We start from the raw sequence: 19,977 nt of genomic DNA, 5'->3' as shown, positions 1-19,977 counted from the left end.
GTAAATCCCCCAAAATGCCTATTACATGGTCTTCATTTCATATTCAGCCTTGGAATCAGATTTGGCAACTTAAACCTGAGGGAGGGAATCAACTTTCTTCTATGCCTGTTGTATGACTGGAACTGTGATGAATTTGCCCTTTTAGTCTTAACCCTCCTGAAACAGCCCTGGGTGGTAGATGAGTATTCTCATTTCACAGATGAGGAAAGAGACTATGAGAAAGGGTAGCCCAACACCAGAGCAGACAAATGATAGAGTTGAATAAGATGTCCAGGTTATTGGCTCTAAAGCTCATGTGGTTTTCCTAAACACCAAGGAGGAAAGAATAAAACTTTCAATTAATATCATACTGTTCATGCAAAGGAACAGTAGGATGTTGCCATAGTAGCACAGACTGTAGATCAATGATGCTTGAGTTCAGTATCTAGGACTTCAAGCTTTAAGCTACATGTCCTTGCACAAATTATTCAACCTATCTGAGCAAAGATTCTTTATATACAAAATAATGGTAATAATAGCTGCTACTACATAGCCATAATGTGTTGTGAGGATTAAGTAATCAGGACTTGGCATACAGTAAGTGCTGCCTATTATTACTACAATTATTTTTTTAAAAATATTTTTTAGTGTTGATGGACCTTTATTTTATTCATTTATTTATATGTGGTGCTGAAAATTGAACCCAGTGACTCACACATGTGAGGCAAGCACTCTACCACTGAGCCACAACCTCAGCCCTGCAATTAATTTTAATAGAAAGTTATGCAGAGGTAATCACACTTAATTCCTACTTTTTCTCAGTTGGAGACTAGATCTAAGAAGTAGAATAAATTGGTCAGGGTTATAAAACAAGACAGAAACAGAATCCAGTTTTCCCAATGTCCAATCTGCTGTTGTGTTTGCTAGCAAATACAGCATTCACAAGGTAATGTATGCTTATGCTATACTGAGAATTTATTTGTATCATTTTATAAATCCCTAAGATTCCTCTGTAATCTGAGAAATAGTATCATCTAATCCCTAAGATTCCTCTGTAATCTGAGAAATAGTATCATCTAATTGTAAATTTGTGTGGATATTGATAACAAGAATTAATCAACAAATTATGAGCATTTTGTTACATTGCATAAGTCCATAAAAGCCCATTTAAGGATAGACTCTTTCATGTACAAATAAAATATTATATAGAAAACAGTGAATGAAAAATGATGGTAAATAACTTTACTTAAATGTGAAAGATGTCTTTTTTTGAGCTTAGGAATTTAAGACTCCTTGAATATTTGTCAAAATTAATGATGTGGAAGAGAGTTGTTACTCTTTCCTGTTGTCTCAAATGCGTTGGCTTCCTCTGCATTGAACATTTTGTTCTAAAAAAGAAGAGAGCACAATGATTAGTGCACATATATTTTATTTTGTTAAAGTTTCAAAAATGATAAAACTCTGTTTTCACAATGGATTAAAAATATTTTGTTTCTCTGGAAAAAATGTAACGAGCGACATAGATATAAAAATCAAAGTGGCTGTAAATGATGAATGCTAAAATCTTTCTGAAAAGTTATTTTTCTCTGATGGTATGGAGAAAAGCACTTTTTGAATTGCGTAAACTTGAAGATAGTTTCTGGACTTCTTTATAGATTACTGAGCATTTACTATACAACAAGGCAACATGCTAATTGCTGGAGACACTGAAATGGATAAACTAGACCTTGACTTTCAAAGACATTGCAACTACTTCTATTTTTTGTTCTAGTTGCTTAGGTGCCAATACAAACTAAAATTATTTAATCACTTTGAACAGTTTGGTTAATAAATACAATAGAGTTCAGACAATGTCAGAATATGTATACTCACTAAATGGTCTCTTGCTTTTACTATTTTCTAATTACGTTAAATAGCATCAAGATACAGTTAATTTTACTTTCAAAAGCCATTGTAATTTCTTTTATTTGTATAATTAATCTAGAAGAACTGTAATACATTAAAACAGTGGGTGCAAAATTGCTTAGATTATAGCATTTTGCTTTGAGGTGAAAAAATAAAACATTTTAAGAAAATGTAAGTAATCTCTTAATTAAGCACCATTTAGATTGCAAAAATGCTTATTTTATTAGTAAGATTGTATCTTATTTGCTTATTTGTATTTTATCAAGTGCACCATCTTAATATCATTGGCATTATATTTTTCTGGAGAGTACACAATTTACCAACTAGCATGCTTTTTTGTAGAGGAGGTAGTACTGGGGATTGAAGTCAGGGGCACTCAGCCACTGAGCCACATCCCCAGCCATAATTTTGTATTTTATTTAGAGACAGGGTCTCACTGAGTTCTTAGTGCCTCACCATTGCTAAGGCTGGCTTTAAACTGCTGATTCTCCTGCCTCAGCCTCCAGAGATACTGGGATTATAGGCAAGTGCCACCACACCTGGCTCAAGTAGCATAGTTTTTAATCTAATTTTATAGTGCAAGTTTCCCCTAATAATTTCCAAGGGTAATTTATTTTCATGAGAATATGATGTATAGTGATGTTAAGTTGTCCTCAGTCTCTTAAATAATTTTCCTAAGCACTAATAATTTTACTTAAGATATTTTTTCTCAGATACAATTCTAGTTTTTCTTAGTAATGATATATGTCTATAGATGCAAAGATATAAATGAAATATTCACAAATAAAAACTGTATTCAAATTTTATTTGTGATCTTATTTTTACTTTTTTGTTTCTTAGACTTTTTAGTTGAAGTCTATCAAAGGAATGAATAGAGTATAGTACTGAGGAATCCCTTAAGCTTTAATATGTTGAAGTTAAGGAAAAAGCTCTTTCCAAACTGAAACCTATTGCTGCAATGGGGCTCAAGGATAAGGTGCCAGATAAAGAGAAAAGAGAGCTCATTGGGATGGGTGATCCACGTGCAATATAAACTAAGATGAGAAATTGATCCTTCAGTGTCAATTAAGCTGGAGAGACAAATTCCTTGAGATGGGGACTCACAGTGTGACAAAAGTGAAGAGGGAAAGTTCATCCAATAACAACCATTGGATGTGATAAAACAGAGGTTTACTAATTAAGGCAAGATGGGGCAGGGGGAAATGCAGATGTTTGGTAATGATCATGTATTCAATAATTTAATAATAACAAATAATTGAATATCATAATAAATTTAACAAAGAATTGAATATCATAATAAATTTGACAGTGGGGTCAGATCTTTTGTTTTCTTCTAATATGCTGTTTATTTTTCTGTGAGATGTTTACATGATAGAAGGACATTCAGTTATTCATTATTTAAACCAGAAAATGTTTTTGGAACATGTTCTTTGTAAAATAAAACATGGTTTAAGTCATGTTAGGGCATGAAAAATATATAGGTGAAGAAGTTTTCAACTTAACATGAAAAAGGTGAAGATTGTTGAGGTCAAGAATTAATGGGATCATGGCCACAAAGAAATGACAATATTAACAGGGAATCTGAGAAGCAGTGACACAAGATGTTAAAGACAGTTGGGTTTTCTTTGCTCACATAAAGTCTACCATAATAGCATATTTGTGTTACACTCACAAATGTGGATTCCATGAGCCATACTATTTATCAAGGAAAACTCTTGCACAATGTTCTTGCAAGTCAGTATGCATTTCTGTGAGTTGGTAGGTCAAAGAACACAAAGAGATCATTTCTGTCTCAGGAGACCAGGCAAGATGTGAGGAGAGTGCTAACATGGGATTCTGGGTGTAGCAATGGAAAGAACCAACAATAGCAAACTGAAGGAGAAGCAAAAGCCCCCAAGTGAGAGGGCTCAGCAGACCCTATGTTGAGTTTACTACTGAAGCACAGAATTTATTTAGAGGATTAGCAGATGGGAAAAATGGAGACAGTCTGGGTGTGAGTTGCAAGAGGACCTTAGTGCCTGGTAAAGGGTTGATTCTTTATCATGGAGGCAGTAAAATACTGAGCAGCAGAAAATAGAATAAAAAGGCTTTGCCTCATGAGAAGCTGATATAGTGAAGGGAAATTTTGTGGTAAAGTATGATCACCTAAAATCTGATACTTTGAAAATAATCTCAAGCTAGACTGATTTCTCTAAGAGGTAAAATGTTCATATGAAATTATATGAGTATTTTCAGGGACAATTGGGAAAAAATTAAGCTACTTTTATTAATATGTGAATTCCCAATGAGATTGGAAATATAATTAGGAAGTGCTTTGAGGGAAATACTCTTCTAAGGAAATAAAAAAGAACTTGATATCTCACTTTTTTACTTGGGCACAATGCCAATTTAAGAAAAAACACAGTGGTAAGTACTACAGTTCTATCAAAGAGCCTAGACCTGGTTCATTTCATCCCAAGTAGGTCTAGTCTTCCTTTGAATCTGATTAGTCAAATGTAAGCATAATTTTAAAACAAACCAGGTGTGCTGGCCCAAACTTGGCATCTCAGTAACTAGGTAGGCGGGAAGATCTCAAATTCAAAGCCAGCCTCAGCAACTTAGCAAGTACCTAAGCAAAAGATCAAAAGTCTGTCTCAAAATAATAATAACAATAAACAATGCAAAATGAATGAAAATCCTCACTCAGGCATACTTAAGATGCTAGTTATGACTATACATTTTAAAAGATATTTCTATCATTATTGTCTCACTGAATCTTTAGAATGAAGAACTGATTGAGTCTCAAAGGTTTATTTTTAATTTAGATGCTTTTTTCCCTATAAATCTTAGGTTTGTAGAACACATCTAACAACCAAACATTATGAAAATTTCTCAGTTCTTAAACTTAGCAATTTCAGTTAAGAACTTTTTTTTTTTTCCTCCATGACTCAAGAGAACTAATGCCAAATGTTTTCTCTGATATAAAAAGACTGATGCATAGTGGGGTTGGAAGGGGGAGCATGAGAGGATTAGATGAACTCTAGATATGGCAAAGGGGTGAGAGGGGAAGGGAGGGGGCATGGGGGTAAAAAAGATGCTAAATGGATAGACATCATTACCCTAAGTACATGTATGAAGACACGAATGGTGTGAATATACTTTGTATACAACCAGAGATATGAAAAACTGTGCTCCATATGTGTAATATGAATTGTAATGCATTCTGCTATCATATATAACAAATTAGAATTATTTTTGTTTTAAAAAGAGAACATGGGAACTTCAAGACTTTGGTGTCTTTTTAGATTATTGATTGCAGTACCAATACATGTATTACCTTGCTGGGGCTGCTTTAACAGACTGTTGAAAATTGAGTGTTGTAAACATCTTTAAGTTCTGAGAGCTAGAAGGCTAAGATCAAAGTGTCAGCAAGGCTTGTTCTTTCAAAGGCCTGGGGAAAGAATCTGACCCATGCTTCTTCCAGTGGCATGCATTCAGTCTTTGGCATCCTTCAATTTATAGATGCATCCCCCATCCACCTGCCTTGATCCCTTTCTTTACATTGTATACACACACTGTGCACAGATCTGTGTCCACATTTCTCCTTCTAATAAGTACACTAGTCAGACTGGACTGGGGCACAGAATACTCAGTATAATCTCATTGTAACTGATTACATCCTCAATATTCTATTTCCAAATAAGGTCATATTATGAGGAGCTGTGGATTAGGACTTAAACATATGAATTTGGGGGAATGGGGGATGCAATTCAACCTATAACAATATACAGTAAATAGATGGGTCTGAACAGTGTTGTCATCTTGCATATTGTCTATTCATTATAGATCTTTCATCTGTTAGTTATCCAGAGAAGTTTTAAAAAAAAAGGCAATTTGTATCAGAAAAAGGAATGGTTTTTCATTTGTACTCGAGTTCTACCATTAGAGAGCACATCCTCATTGGCTCTGCTAACATCAACATATAATCCAGCCCCTGTTCTCTAACATACTCTACCTAAATCCCAGAAAAACCATCTCTTTTATATTAGCCCTTCCCTTAGTGACTGTCTTCTTCTTACATGAGAAAGTCCAAATGCTTAAGAGCGACATTTAGAATATTTTAACCACCAAAGCATAGCTGTCATTTGTACAGTCTTCACAGGTACAAGTCCATATTCTAATCAAATTCAGCTAATCACCATTTTCAGAACACAGCAATTTTTTTTCTTATTTCTGCGGGTTTGCTTATGCCTATTTTCTTACTGAAAATTCTCTTTCTCTTATGCATCCTATAAACCTGACTGAAATCCCATTTCTTCTTGACACCAACACCATGCACGGGTTATTCCTGAGTCTCATTCTTATACCACTCGTGTTCTTATAACTAATCTTGAACTAATTTCTATTAGTATTGCTGTTTTTTCCTCCCATGTTTATGACTTCCTCTAAAACTGACTTGTAAATGTCTTCGAAGCAAATATGTTCTACTTTGTTATCCATAGAGAAGTATAGATGCTCAGACATTATTGACAGTTAGAATTGATTTACTGTGCTTTTTCTTTTATCAGTGAAGTACACAGTGGGTGTATTTTTGTTTCACTTTAATTCATTGTACTCCCACAGTTAGTTGTTAAATTCCCAGTTCACAGAGTGCCACATTATCTCATATACAGTTGGGTGTCAGGGATCTGAATCCATCCTGTGAAACGACTCCATTTAAACTTTAGTGTCCTTATCTATAAAATCAGACAGTGGTATTAATTTAATTCTAAGTTAACTCTCAGATATTTCTAAGAGCCTATACATTTAAAATGCAATCTCTATATAAAGTTAATCAAACAGTAATTTTATAAATTTATGCAACTATATGGATGAATGAGAATTTAGTATATTTTAATTTCTTTGTCAGTACAGACTGATAGTTCGCTTGATTTTATAATCCATGCTTTTACTACACTATAATTTATTTTAAAGTGATCTATTGAAAATAAAAACTGAAAAGCAAATTGGTGGTAATTTCTAACACTATGTAAGGAACTAGTATCAGCAGTAAACAACAGGGAGCAGGATTGGGGATGGGAGACGTAGTGGAACTTTAACAGACTACATATTACTTTCCCAATTGAAAAAGAATAATCCAGTAGCTTGAGGGCCAGTGCCAGGTTTAAAGAAAGATCAACAAGTCTAGTGAAAGTCAATAATAAAGATAAGCATTTTGTTTTTCTTTCATGAAGTGTCTTACAAGCAAAATGTCAAGTCTAAACATGTCTGTGGAGTACATTGATAGTTTTATTACTATTTTCGCATAAAATCCAAAGTGTTTCCTCCTAGTCTTCACTTCAGTAGCTTATATACTAAAATTGAAATTATACAGAAAAAATATTACTATGGCCCTTATTCAAGGATGACACACAAATTCATGAAGCATCCCATATTTCCATACATTTTATGATAAAAAAAATGTAAAAGGACATGAAAAAAATCTTTGGAGGTGATGAGTACATTTATTATATCAATTGTGCATTACAGAATCATGGATGTGTGTGTATATTCAGCTCATCAAATTGTATGCAGTAAACATAAACAGGTTTCTATATTTCAATTATGCCTTAATAAAGTTGTAAATTTTGTTTAAAAAAGTTCTTATTCCTGACAGTTTTGAGAGACTACCATTTTGAAGATAAAGTAAAATAAATCAGTACCCAAGAGAAGCAAAATAATCCCTGATACTTGGTATCTGAGTTAGCTTAATTAGAAGTAGATGAGAAATGAATATGATTCTAGATTCCCTGGAAACTCAGAATAGAATTTCATGTGCTGCATCATTTTCATTGTAATAGAAGAAAAATATCTAGGTGAATCTACAGAGAAAAATGTCCCGGCACTGATGTAGAGATAAAATCCATTTTGTTAGCTCTTTTATAAGGAATATTTGAGCAGAGAATAGACCATGTCTTCAACTGCAGTTTCTAACAGAAGCATTTTGTATCAATGGTCATTTTGTTTATCGAAGCGCTAACAGTGTTGAGAGCACAATACTCCATTTTAGCACAGGGGAGTTATCCTGCAGAGAATGAAAAACAAGACCTAAGCCCTTTTCTTTCTGATGATTCAATTCTTTCACGGTTTAACTGGAAGAATTGACATTTTTTTGCTCATTATTATGTCCATCATATTGCCTTGGAACATCTTTAAATGTATAAGGTGAGTAAGACATATGGCAACAAGACAGGAAGTAATCTCACAGGTAAGCATGCCCTGTGTGTGGAGTTCCCATTGGGAGCAGCCTCCATTGCAGTAGGAATGAGCCAAACAGGGTGCAAATAAGTCCAAGGAGTATGGTTTCAATAATCAGATAGTGGGAATAAGTTGGACAGGACCTGAAGAGAACCTTGCCTCCTAGGGCCAAAATAACATAAGGGTGGGTGTAAAAAGCTATTGAGTTCCCCCTCCAGCATCAAGATAATTTAGGACTCCTAGAAGCTTGTTCAAACATTGAAAAAGAAATTAAGGCAGCCATTGGAAGTTCACATCAGTTTAACCCATTGAAAATTCAACTGAAGAGCTCAACCTCTTGAATCTCCAACTTGTTAAAATGTCAAGGGGTGGCCTCAACTGGTTCGAGGTTTGGTTAACCCACAACACTGTGGCAGAGCTTTCCATCCCCTGAAATAAACTCTCCTGGCCACCACAGATAACTACACACTGCCTCCTTAACCAGGAGCATTGATTTTTATGATTCATCTCCTATCTACTGTAGAAAAATATTCCACTGGTAGAATGTCACTTCCTTTTCCTTTGTGCATCAAGAAAAATGTAAGATTTGGGGTCTTTCTTACACCAGCTTCCCAGGTTCGGTTCAGGGATTGAACCGAACTTGTGTTCTTCCATCTTCTTGTTCAACAAATACTAAAAGAGGTATCACCTCTTGAATAAGAGCTATTTTTTTTTTAAATTTAACTATTATGAACAAATTAATTATTCTAATAATATCCATTTAAAGAAAATTTTCATTTATTAAACTTTATCAGTCAGATATTCTGCCAACTACTAACATCATTTTTTTCTGAATAACTTAAACAGGCTCAGAGAATCTCAGTAATTTCTTCACAATCTTATGCTTAGAACCAGGATTAAATCCAGTTCAATTTAATGCCAACACACTTATTTTCCATTGGATATTCCTGCCCAAGGAGAAAATTAAAATAATTTTCTTTTACCTTAAATGTATTGTGGCATTTTTTAGCCCAGTTCTTAAAACACAAGTTCTATATACCGAAATTTACCTTCTCTGAAACACTAGACTTAAGAATCTTCCACCAGAGTCATTGCTGGCAGTTGGAGACAAATTTCATCAGGTGCACTGAATATAAATTTTATCATAGTTTTAAGCTGATACTGATAGAATTTACCTCACTAATAGGTTCTTATTTTCTAAAAGTGACTGTGAAATAGATCCTGTAACATTCAAAATGACTGTGCTTCTTCTGAGCCAGGACTGGTGCTGGTCCTCACTATAAGACATAAGGTAAATGAACATTTTTAGAATGCATACACACATTCCTCTACTTCTCTAATCATACACGTACTTACATAGGGAATTTATGCACAAAGTTTGTCTAGGAAAAATCAACCCTTTCAATAGACAAATAATAAAAAACGAACTGGCAGACAATTGCTATAAAAATACTACTAGAACAAAATGTAAAAGAGAGCAATAAACTTGTCAACAGATGAGAAAAAATGTTGCTACAGAACAGATATGAAGTTGTGACTGAAGTTTTACTATGCATTTAAAATGTTAATAAAGCTCTTAATTCTATGAAGGAAGACCATGAATCATAAATGTAAGAACTCAAGAAAGTGATAATGAGACAGTAGGAGGAAATGAAGTGTCAATTGACAGAATTCAATGAAGTAGAGACAAACCCAAACCACCACAGAACTGTAAGAGAATTGCAAGGAGCAGATATGAGATTAGACACTTTTTGAAAGACAGCAAGACCATAGAGGCTATAAATGAGCTGATGCAAGAAAGTCAAATAAAAATGGAAGATAATTAAGGATTTGGGAAACAGTGATAAATGTATAAACCAGGCAAAGAAGAACCTATAAATGCATAATTGGGATTCCTGAAAGAGAAAAACAATAACAATGGAACAGAACAAATACATGAAAATAGAACTTGAGAAAAAAGTTATGAACAGGAAAGCATACCTTAATCTACTAAAATCATATAACGTTTATCATCGAAAACTGACCCAATCAACACTGAGACATATCCTTCTGACACATGCCCAACACACATATGTGTTCAAGACATATCCTAGTAAATTCATTAGCTTTTAATGACACAGAAAGCACAGGTGGTGGGGAGGAAGAAGGAAAGGAAAAGGAAAAATATTGGTCAAGGGGTTCCAAGTTTCAGTTAGACTGCAGAAGTTTTAGTGATCTATTGTACTGCATAGTAATGATAGTTAATAATGAATTGTATATGTCAAAATTGACACAACAATAAATTTTTAACCTTTTGAAAACAAAAACAAATTGGTGAGATGTTGTATATGTTAATTAGCTAGATTGAACCTTTCTACACTGATACATAGATTAGAACATCATATTGAAATCCATAAATTAAAATTATTATTTGCCAATTAATAATATATTTTTAAAAATACCTCTTAAACCATCAGGCAAAAGAATCTAACTTATTTATAGGAAGAAAGAGCATCAGGATTTCCCCTTGGTGGTCAGTGGAGCAGTTAAATTCTTAAAGAAAGAAAATGTAATCCAAGGACTTTATGTCCAGCCGACATGTGCATTAAGTATAAAGCCTACAAACAAGATTGAATGTGCCACAACTCAAGAAATACTGGTCACCTACCAAAGGTTGAGCTTCAGCCAATCAAGGGATGACAAAGAAAACTGTAGCAAAACAATTGGTGGTAGGCATTTAATTTATTTATTAGAACTAAAACTGATGTAAACACATGGATTAGATTAAAAATGTAGCATAAATTTTAAATGCCTGACAACTTAGAAATATACAAATAACAAAAATTGAGAGAATGAGGGAGAATTTTAGCAGTGTGTCAAGAAAACTAAATATCTAGTTACCATATGTAACACACCACAAGTATAATATTTAGTGATTGTCTCATATGTCATTGTATGACATCAAAGGATATTACTGATAACAACAGATCTATCAAGTAATGAATTACAATTTGGTATGGTTATACCCTTTAATGTTACAGAGATGATTTTTAATAAATATTATTTTTAATAAAACATTAGTTTAATAAACATTATTTTAATAAAACACCATTGATAAGTAACTAAAATTTAAAATGTCCAAGATTTTTAATGACAAAATTAATTTTTAAACATTTTACATTTAAAAATTGAGGAGCCCTTTGAATATAGTGAGGTAAACATAGTTTCTTTTATCCTGAGGAGATACTCTTAAAATTTCATTTACAGCAAAACTTAACCTTTAAATAAATGTTACTGATCTTCCTTATACTTCTTTCTAGAAAATGTAGTATGTTGCATGACATTATGGTTAAGTTGATGGCTGTAAGTTTAGTGGAAATTATAAATGGTACAAGGTCTACTGATTTTTGGCAGCTAACACACACTTCAGTAGGTATAGAATTGGTGACTTTTGCTTATCTCTGAATGATGTTGAAGAGTCAGGGGAACATGGCTCCACAGCAGGAAGTGGCTGTAGTCCCATGGCTTGATAGGCCATCTCCCCTCTCAAATAAACAACTGCAAGTTTCTCCTATCACATGTGTTGGTTTGTTAAAGAACTCCTTGCTCTTTCATTCCAATGCAACAAGAATATGTTTCATCATGCAACATGGGTTACAATATGTTTTGGGGTACCAAAACACCTTTGAGAACCTTATTGAAGCTCTAGTACCTTCCCGCAGGAAAACACACACATCCCATTTTGCCTATCATTATATGGGATTCACAGAACCCATAAGTTTCATTCAAAGAGATCCTCAGGAATTATGGAAGTCAGGATAAAGACCCTGGTTAAAAATTTTCTTTGTAATTTTATCAGAATCCACTCTTGATCTTGCTTGTCATAACCACAGATGTTACTGAATGCTCTGAAAGCAGAAAGGTTGCTTAAATAGCCCCTATTAATAGTTCATCTAAGCCATCTCTCTTCTTGATTTTGAGGTGTAAGAGTGGTAATTCTCAAAAATCTGTCCCAGAGCATCTACAGCAGAAGCACTTGCATGTCAAATTAAATATTTTGTGCACATTTCTATACATATCTAAAGTTTCACTTCACCTGAAGATAAAGAAAATTGCAAAGGGAAAAAGCTACAGCATAAATCAACAGTTGAGAAAGAGATGCACTGGAATTTGAATTTGAACAAAGATCTTGGAACAGTTAAAGGTGATGACTTTAACTTGCAAATCTTGATGTTCATTTAGCTCATATCCCCTTGGTGGTAAAAAGAAAATGAAAAAAATTTAAAAAAAATGGAGACTTGTTTTTTTAAATCCCACACTAGACTAGAGAAGACAGAAGCAACTACAACATCAGAGCTGGACTCTGCTTCTCCAGACTCTCCATGGGATAGCAACAGATAAAAATAACCCCAGCCCTAGGCCTATGGCCCCCTAAGATGAAATAGTCCACAGCTCCAGCAATAGATTGCCAAGGGGAATAATTAATCATTATGAATCTAAAGGGTTTTTTTTTTCTATTTTAAAATGACTAACATTTAGAGAATACTTACCACATGCCAAGCCTGCAGGTAGACACTGTCACAAAGAGGAGTTTTATATTCATTTCAGCTCAGTCATCTCTTGTCCTAAAAATAGGTAGGAAGATGTTCCTGGGTCACTAGTTTGGCTCCTTTGCAAGCAGCTCGGTGTGGGGGAAGTGCTGAAGCAAGTAACAGAGGATGTCTGAATGGTGCAAACCATATCACCATTAAGGACTGAGTTGCCCATGTGGCAGCTAGGTGGGATGGAGTCCTGCCTTCTGTCATTTAGCCAGAGATTAGAACATGCTTTATGAATGAGTATTGTCCTACCTATTTATCTGCATGGACATTGTGATTCAATTCAAAGAACAGAGAGCACCTCAGCACAGCAGATTTTCACATTTGTACTCTTTCAAGAGGTGATCTAACAGGCATCTAAGATAAACAAATGTCAAAATACAAAGATTAAAGTCATCACCTTAAAATGTACCAAGAAGGATGGACTTAATCTTGATCTCAAATTTGAACCAATTTCTCAGATTACTTTATTCAAGTCTGGCTGCATTTCTTTCTGCATTGCTGATTTATGCTGTAGCTCTTTCTTTTTTGCAATTTTCTTTATCTTTATGTGAAGTGAAGTCCTGGATGTGTAAAGAAATGTGCACAAAATATTTAAGTTGGTACTCTGCACCCTGCAGGGCCAGAGCAGCAGAGTCTCATATGCTCCAATTTGTTATTACACTTCTATAGAATTTACAATGAATTGCACAGTGGAATGCACAATGTAAAAATACCTTCAATTTTATAAAATTTTAAGATAAACAGATTCCTTGAAAATACTATGAATTCAGACTCAGTGAACTAAAAGAACTTTTGTTATTTGTCTAGTAAGGATTTTAAATTCTAGGGAAAATAGATTTTTTCATCTGATTTCAATTTCAGCTCAAATTATTTTTAAATGAATTTTATACTGTGTGTATTTGAGCTTTACAACATGATGTTGTGGGATGCATATATAGATACTAAAATGGCTACTGTAATGAAGCAAATTAATACATATATCATCTCACATAGTTAACTTTCTGTGGCAAGAACACTTAAAATTCACCTATTTAACAAAAATCCTAGAACAATATAGTTTCATTAATGACAGTCTTCATGCTGTGTGATAGATATCTAGATTTATTCATCCTACTATTTGCTGCTTTAGATCCTTTGATTTCATATCCCATTTTGCTGCCACATCCTGACTCCTGTTCCTGGTAACCACTGTTTTATTTCCTATTTTTCTACATTTATCCAAACTCAAAAAAGGAGGCCTTGTCATTTGCTACAATATTGATTGATCTGAGGAACATTACACTAAGTGAAATAAGCTGGACACAGAAAGAAAAAAAATTGTATGACCTCACTTTATATGTGGAAGCTAAAAATAAAAAGTCATATATTCACATTTAATTATTAAAAGCCATTGTAGCATGAGAAGTCAAATATGGCATTAACTCTTTCATCTTAACACACTACTTCAGCTTTCTCTATTTTTCGATTTTATGAGAATATACAATATCATTGAAATATGAGGAAGCTTCTTTTGCCTTCTGCTTAACTGATACTTCTACCTCAGCCTCCTGAGCACCTGAAACTACAGGTGCAAGCCACCATGCACCATCTTCTTTTTTTTCTTATTTGTATTTTTTTATCTTTATATTGATCATTACTTAAACTATATGAATCATAACAATATTTAATCAATCCCATATTGTTATTTAGATGATGCCAGTTTTTAATTTTATAAGTAACTCTACATAAATGTTTTTTAGTATAATGTAATATACTAGTAGTTAAGGCTTGGGGCTTTGAAATTGGGCAGGTTAAGCTTGCCCTCCTGCAAAGTCTCTTAATAGTTGTGAGACTTTGGACATAGTTATTTAACTTCCCTGACTTTCAACTTACTTGTATCTTAAATGAATACAAAATGGCATGTTCTTGATAAATCAGTCTTGAGAATTAAATGAGATTATCCATTTAAAGAAATATATTGTAATACTCAATAAGTGTTAGCTAGAATTATGATGTAACCCTTTTTCTCTTCTGAATTATTAATTTCAGTTGATTTTTCTAAGAATGAGAATATTGGTTAAATGATCAGAGTACAATCATATATTTAGTCACAATATATTTTTTTGAATGTCTACTCTATGCCAGTTGTCAAAAAACATTTAACAATATAGGTGTGAACTCCAAATAAGAGATGTTTGGAGTGTGTAGGAGAAGACAGATATAATTAATGCAGGCTGTTAGGGATATATACACTAGGGAGATATATATTGTCTAATTAACGTCCAAACTCTTGAATATTTTAAATACTATATATAGGAGTACTGTTCCTAGTTACCAAAATTCTCAGTATATTTGAACTAAGTTTTTTTTTTCTTTTTTCCTAAGTTCATAGCTGGAGATTTTATTTTTCTTTTAAACTTACATTTAAAAAATAATTCTTCCTTTGAAGTGTGTTTGTATGTCATATGATTATGAGTTTTGGAATTTTGTCCAAAGGATTTACCCAGCTTTGCATATATTTTGGATTATTCTTTTTCTAAGTGTGTTTGTTTGTTTACTATTTTTCTCATGTTAATTTTGTTTGATTATTGAACCATTGCAGTTTTGTATATCCTGCTTTTCTTTTAAATTTTCTCCCATTGTTTCAATATCTCTACTGTACATTTTCCAAGGATGCTTTTTATTCTTGACCTTGAGAGTTCTCTTTCTGTATCCAAAATGCCATGGATATCACAGCGGGCATTTTTTCCTTTTCTATTCATAAACCATGGTTACTGATGTTCACTACAGCTCTGTGCAGAGAAGCAAAATGCAGCTTGAAAACACAACCTAAAAACCCTACTCTGATAAAAATAAACCCTTGCTAAAGTCATTGTAGATCTTTCCTTTTTTGTTCAGAGAAAATGATTCATGTTGTCAATTTTGTAAGATCCTCAGAATATCTGCATGCTGCAGAGGGGAACTTCCCTCAAATTAAAAGGAACTGTCACGAGGTACATTTATATTTATGTTGTTCATATACAAGGATGATTCACCAATTCATAGTCCAGCCATGTAATCCAAGAAGAAATCACTTATGCTTGAGAAAGTTCAACATGAACTTATTGAATCTTTCTTAATATTAAATCATTCACATGTGAATTGTTGGTACAGAATTCATATGTGTATAATTGAATTATGCTTTCAAAATAATTGGTGAAGTTTGATAGAGTGATATAATTTAATCAGTACAGGAGGACAAACTATTTCATCATTACAATTTCCTAATTACAGATCTTTAATGGAAACGTCATATGGTTGTCATTTTAATATCTCCTGGGTTGAATACTATCAGTGAAGCTCTTTGAAATTTTCAAGAGCAATATGGCAAGAGGCAGAGACTGAAAAACAAGAGCACTCTGTCCGAAAACATATCATAGTTTATTGAAACAGAGACCATACTCCTTAGCATGCATGAGTGTGATTTAATAGAGAGTCACCTAATAGAATGACTCAGAAGAATATTAAAATTGTTTAACAGCTGATGCAAGGCCTTCTCCAGTAGCAGGTATTGCTCTGAGTGACTAGATTCTGGAGAGATCAAGAACAAGAGGTTTGGGCCCTGTCTATTTATCATCTTGTATGAAACTCTTTCAGTATTTAACTAGTTTAGCTGTATCTGGGCACAAAAATTATTTTTTTTTCATTTTGGTTGGATCAGTGGCTTAAGGCAGGCCACACTGGGCTTGGGTGCCTTTTGATACCCTTACACTGGAACAAAATGTAAAACCCAGCATATCTAAAGAACTGGATTCAGGTGGGAAAAATTCTTAGTTATTGAGGCAAGTCTGTAATTGTAGCATTAACAAAGCTGTCACAGAAAAATGGCAAAGGGAAAAAATTAACTAAAAGGAATATTTACCATATCCTTTTTTTTATTTCGTCACCCATAAGTTCTTCCTGTCAAAATCACAGTTTGTGATTCATATTGTGAGCTGAAAATGGAGAGAAATCCTGGACTTCTGATCTGCTCCTTTTCCAATTTGTTTCCAACAAAACCGTGTGAGATATATATGTATATATGTGTGTAATATATATATATATATATATATATATATATATATATATATATATATATATATATTTTTTTTTTTTTTTTTTTTTTTACAGATAATTTTTTTTTTGGCTATATGATCTGCTGATAAATTCGTTCCCCTGGGACAGATTGTCATGTAAGATTGAGATCTACTTTGTAGAATGGAATACAAAGAGGTGTGACTCCATGTGGAAACATCTCAAATTCTATAATAATTCACTCTGAACATTCTTATTTGTGGAATGCATGTTTTAGGTATCTTTATTTTCAGACTGGAATAGATAATTGGTGCCCAAGCCAGCTAAGGATTCAGGTAACTGCTTTTACAGGATATCTTTCTCTGTGAGAATAGTTTTGTTTTTATAATGTAGTTATGTTAAAGAAGTGTCTCAAAGAACGTGTGCACTAGATAGGAATTGGGAAAAGAGATGCCCTGCAACATAATTTACATGTCTATTTTCATGTTGTTCATTTTTTATTGTTCTTTCTGTCTCTCCTTTACATCCAATAAGTGAGGATGTTTTTCTCATCTAAATGATAGAGGTACAATGGGCCTACCATTGAGAAACTAGCCAAAGAGATACAGGTTTCATCAAATAATTGAAAAGTCTTCTCCCTTTTTAAAATTTTTGGTCATTTATTTCAAATCTTAATCATGTTTTTTTTTTTTTCATTTTAGTCGATTTTTATATTTTTCCAATATATTTTATTGCAGTTAGAGAACATATCAGTATACCTGAGGTTAATGTTTGAGGCATAAAAGAAATACATAATGTTCACTATGCTTTAAATTATTGCATCATTTGGCAACAATAAATTTTTTGAAAGCATTAGCTATGAAAGAAATTATGAGACCATGTATGAAAAAGAAATCCTAAATTAAATATCAAAATTAAAAATGATATTTTTCAGTCTTCTGAGAGCTGAAATAGTCATTTCACTATTTTTTGATTCTTAGCCATGTCCACTGACATTATCAATAAACAAATAATGTACTAGACACTGGATATCCATCATCTTGTGCAATATTTACACCCCAGTGAAGGTGGTAATATTAATTCTGTTTCATGGAAAAGAAAAGAGAACACTTAAGTTAAATAAAAAGTTAAATTCAGAACCTGAATGAAATCCAGGATTCTTAACTCTATGTCCTTTCTTCTGTTCAGTGTCACAGCTGTCAAAGGAATTTATCAGAGGCATGGGTGGAGAAAATGGATGTATAGGTGGGTGGGATATGGAACAGCAAATTTATTTCACTATTTATTCATAATCTCTCATGTTCTTTACTCTAAATTATTGAATTTCTCTTGAAGCAAAAAAAAAATCCCACAAGGAAAGAAAATTACCAGAGGATTCTAGATAATTAATTTTTAAAAGGTTGTTAGTTGTAAAATTCTTAGAGGAACATACTGGCCTGCTACCTTTAAAGAAAGGAAAACTACTTTCTCTAGCTGAGTTGTTTGTATTACTGTTTTCAGTTAATCTATGAAACATAGTTTAACTTCATTGTCTTTTATTTTTTTATATCAAGTAAAAATATTTTGAAAATGTGGTTTATAAATTACACTTTCAGTAAAATCACCTGTATGCGTACAGTAGTAATTTCAATGGATTTGACTATCATGTTTTACAACTCTGGTTTATTAACTCAGGGAAATAGTATGCATTATTTAATAATATGTGAATATATTTCATGATTCCCAAATGTGATTTTCTTTTTCTAAACATTTCAAACTGGAATATATTTCAGGAGTCCTAAGTTCTACTTTGCTCTTAATATTTCAAACAAGAAGAAAGAATTGTCCCATTTGTGAGAATAAAAGAATGTATCTTTCTTTCTATAGAGTTAAAAAAAGTAAAATTGTTTTTCTTATGACATAAGAAAAACAATAAATCTGTTCCCTTCTGACAATAAGATCTAAAGAATCTTCCCTTCCTTGCAAGTTTCACAGCAGCTGAGCTCACACAGAATGGTTTTATTATGTGGTAGCTCCTAAACATGGGACAGGAGTGGTGATCATAGGGAACTTGGAAATAGAGGCAATACTCCCAGCAAAGCTCTTAAAAAGTAGGAAATTATTCTAATTGTTAAATCATTTGTCACCTAATTAGGTTTTGTGAGGAAGAGATCCTGAAGCTTGAGATAGCATTGGGATCTGCAGTGTGTACATAAAACAAAACAATTACACTCAGTAAATTCATAGGCAGAGATTTTGTAATATGAGGCACCAATCTGATTAACATATAACTGGAAGGAAATGTATGGTACCATACACGTTATTTATAGCCAAACTCTAGCTTGGAAGTCAAGCTACATAAACCTCCCCAGGCAAACTTCCGTGGGTCTATTCAGAAGATAGATCAGAATTCAGCTCTTCAAAAGAAGCAAAGTGGGACGTGGAGTGTGCCTGTGCATCAAGAGGAGAAACTACTTGGACATATGTGGTCTTGCAAACATTTATATCATAGGATACAATTTATATAATAGAAGAGAGGATGGAATATTAGTTGGTCAGGTGGAGGCTGTTGATATCCTTTCAAAAAAGATTTCATTAAGATGTAAGACAGACGAGAGAAAGGGATTCAGTTTCATTTTGTTGCATATGGATTTCCAGTTTTCCCAGCACCATTTGTTGAAGATGCTATCCTTCCTCCATTGCATGCTCTTAGCCCCTTTATCAAATATAAGATAGTTGTAGTTTTGTGGATTGGTTTCTGTGTCCTCTATTCTGTACCATTGGTCCACCTGCCTGTTTTGGTACCAGTACCATGCTGTTTTTGTTACTATTGCTCTGTAGTATAGTTTGAAGTCTGGTATCGCTATACCACCTGATTCACACTTCCTGCTTAGCATTGTTTTTGCTATTCTGGGTCTTTTATTTTTCCATATGAATTTCATGATTGCTTTCTCTATTTCTACAAGAAATGCCATTGGGATTTTGATTGGCATTGCATTAAACCTATAGAGAACTTTTGGTAATATCGCCATTTTGATGATGTTAGTTCTGCCTATCCATGAACAGGGTATATTTTTCCATCTTCTAAGATCTTCTTCTATTTCTCTCTTTAGGGTTCTGTAGTTTTCATTGTATAAGTCTTTCACCTCTTTTGTTAGGTTGATTCCCAAGTATTTTATTCTTTTTGAAGATATTGTGAATGGAGTGGTTGTCCTCATTTCCATTTCAGAGGATTTGTCGCTGATATACAGGAATGCCTTTGATTTATACGTGTTGATTTTATATC

At 33.4% G+C, this 19,977-nt stretch overlaps 1 protein-coding gene and 1 non-coding gene across 3 annotated transcripts in view; both read left to right on the top strand.

The window, feature by feature from the left end:
- Magi2 (membrane associated guanylate kinase, WW and PDZ domain containing 2) overlaps positions 1 to 19,977 on the top strand; it is a 1,283,934-nt gene that overhangs the window by 87,774 nt on the left and 1,176,183 nt on the right. The gene's annotated exons all lie outside the window — the stretch shown is intronic.
- On the top strand, positions 7,193 to 7,302 carry LOC114085353 (U6 spliceosomal RNA). The gene has a single exon (XR_003581457.1). It is a non-coding gene; the product is annotated as a U6 spliceosomal RNA (small nuclear RNA).

Source organism: Marmota flaviventris, chromosome 1, assembly GCF_047511675.1.
Source record: "Marmota flaviventris isolate mMarFla1 chromosome 1, mMarFla1.hap1, whole genome shotgun sequence".
Taxonomy (NCBI): domain Eukaryota; kingdom Metazoa; phylum Chordata; class Mammalia; order Rodentia; family Sciuridae; genus Marmota; species Marmota flaviventris.
Note: the sequence above shows the minus strand (reverse complement) of the source record. Positions and strands in the feature narration are given on the sequence as shown.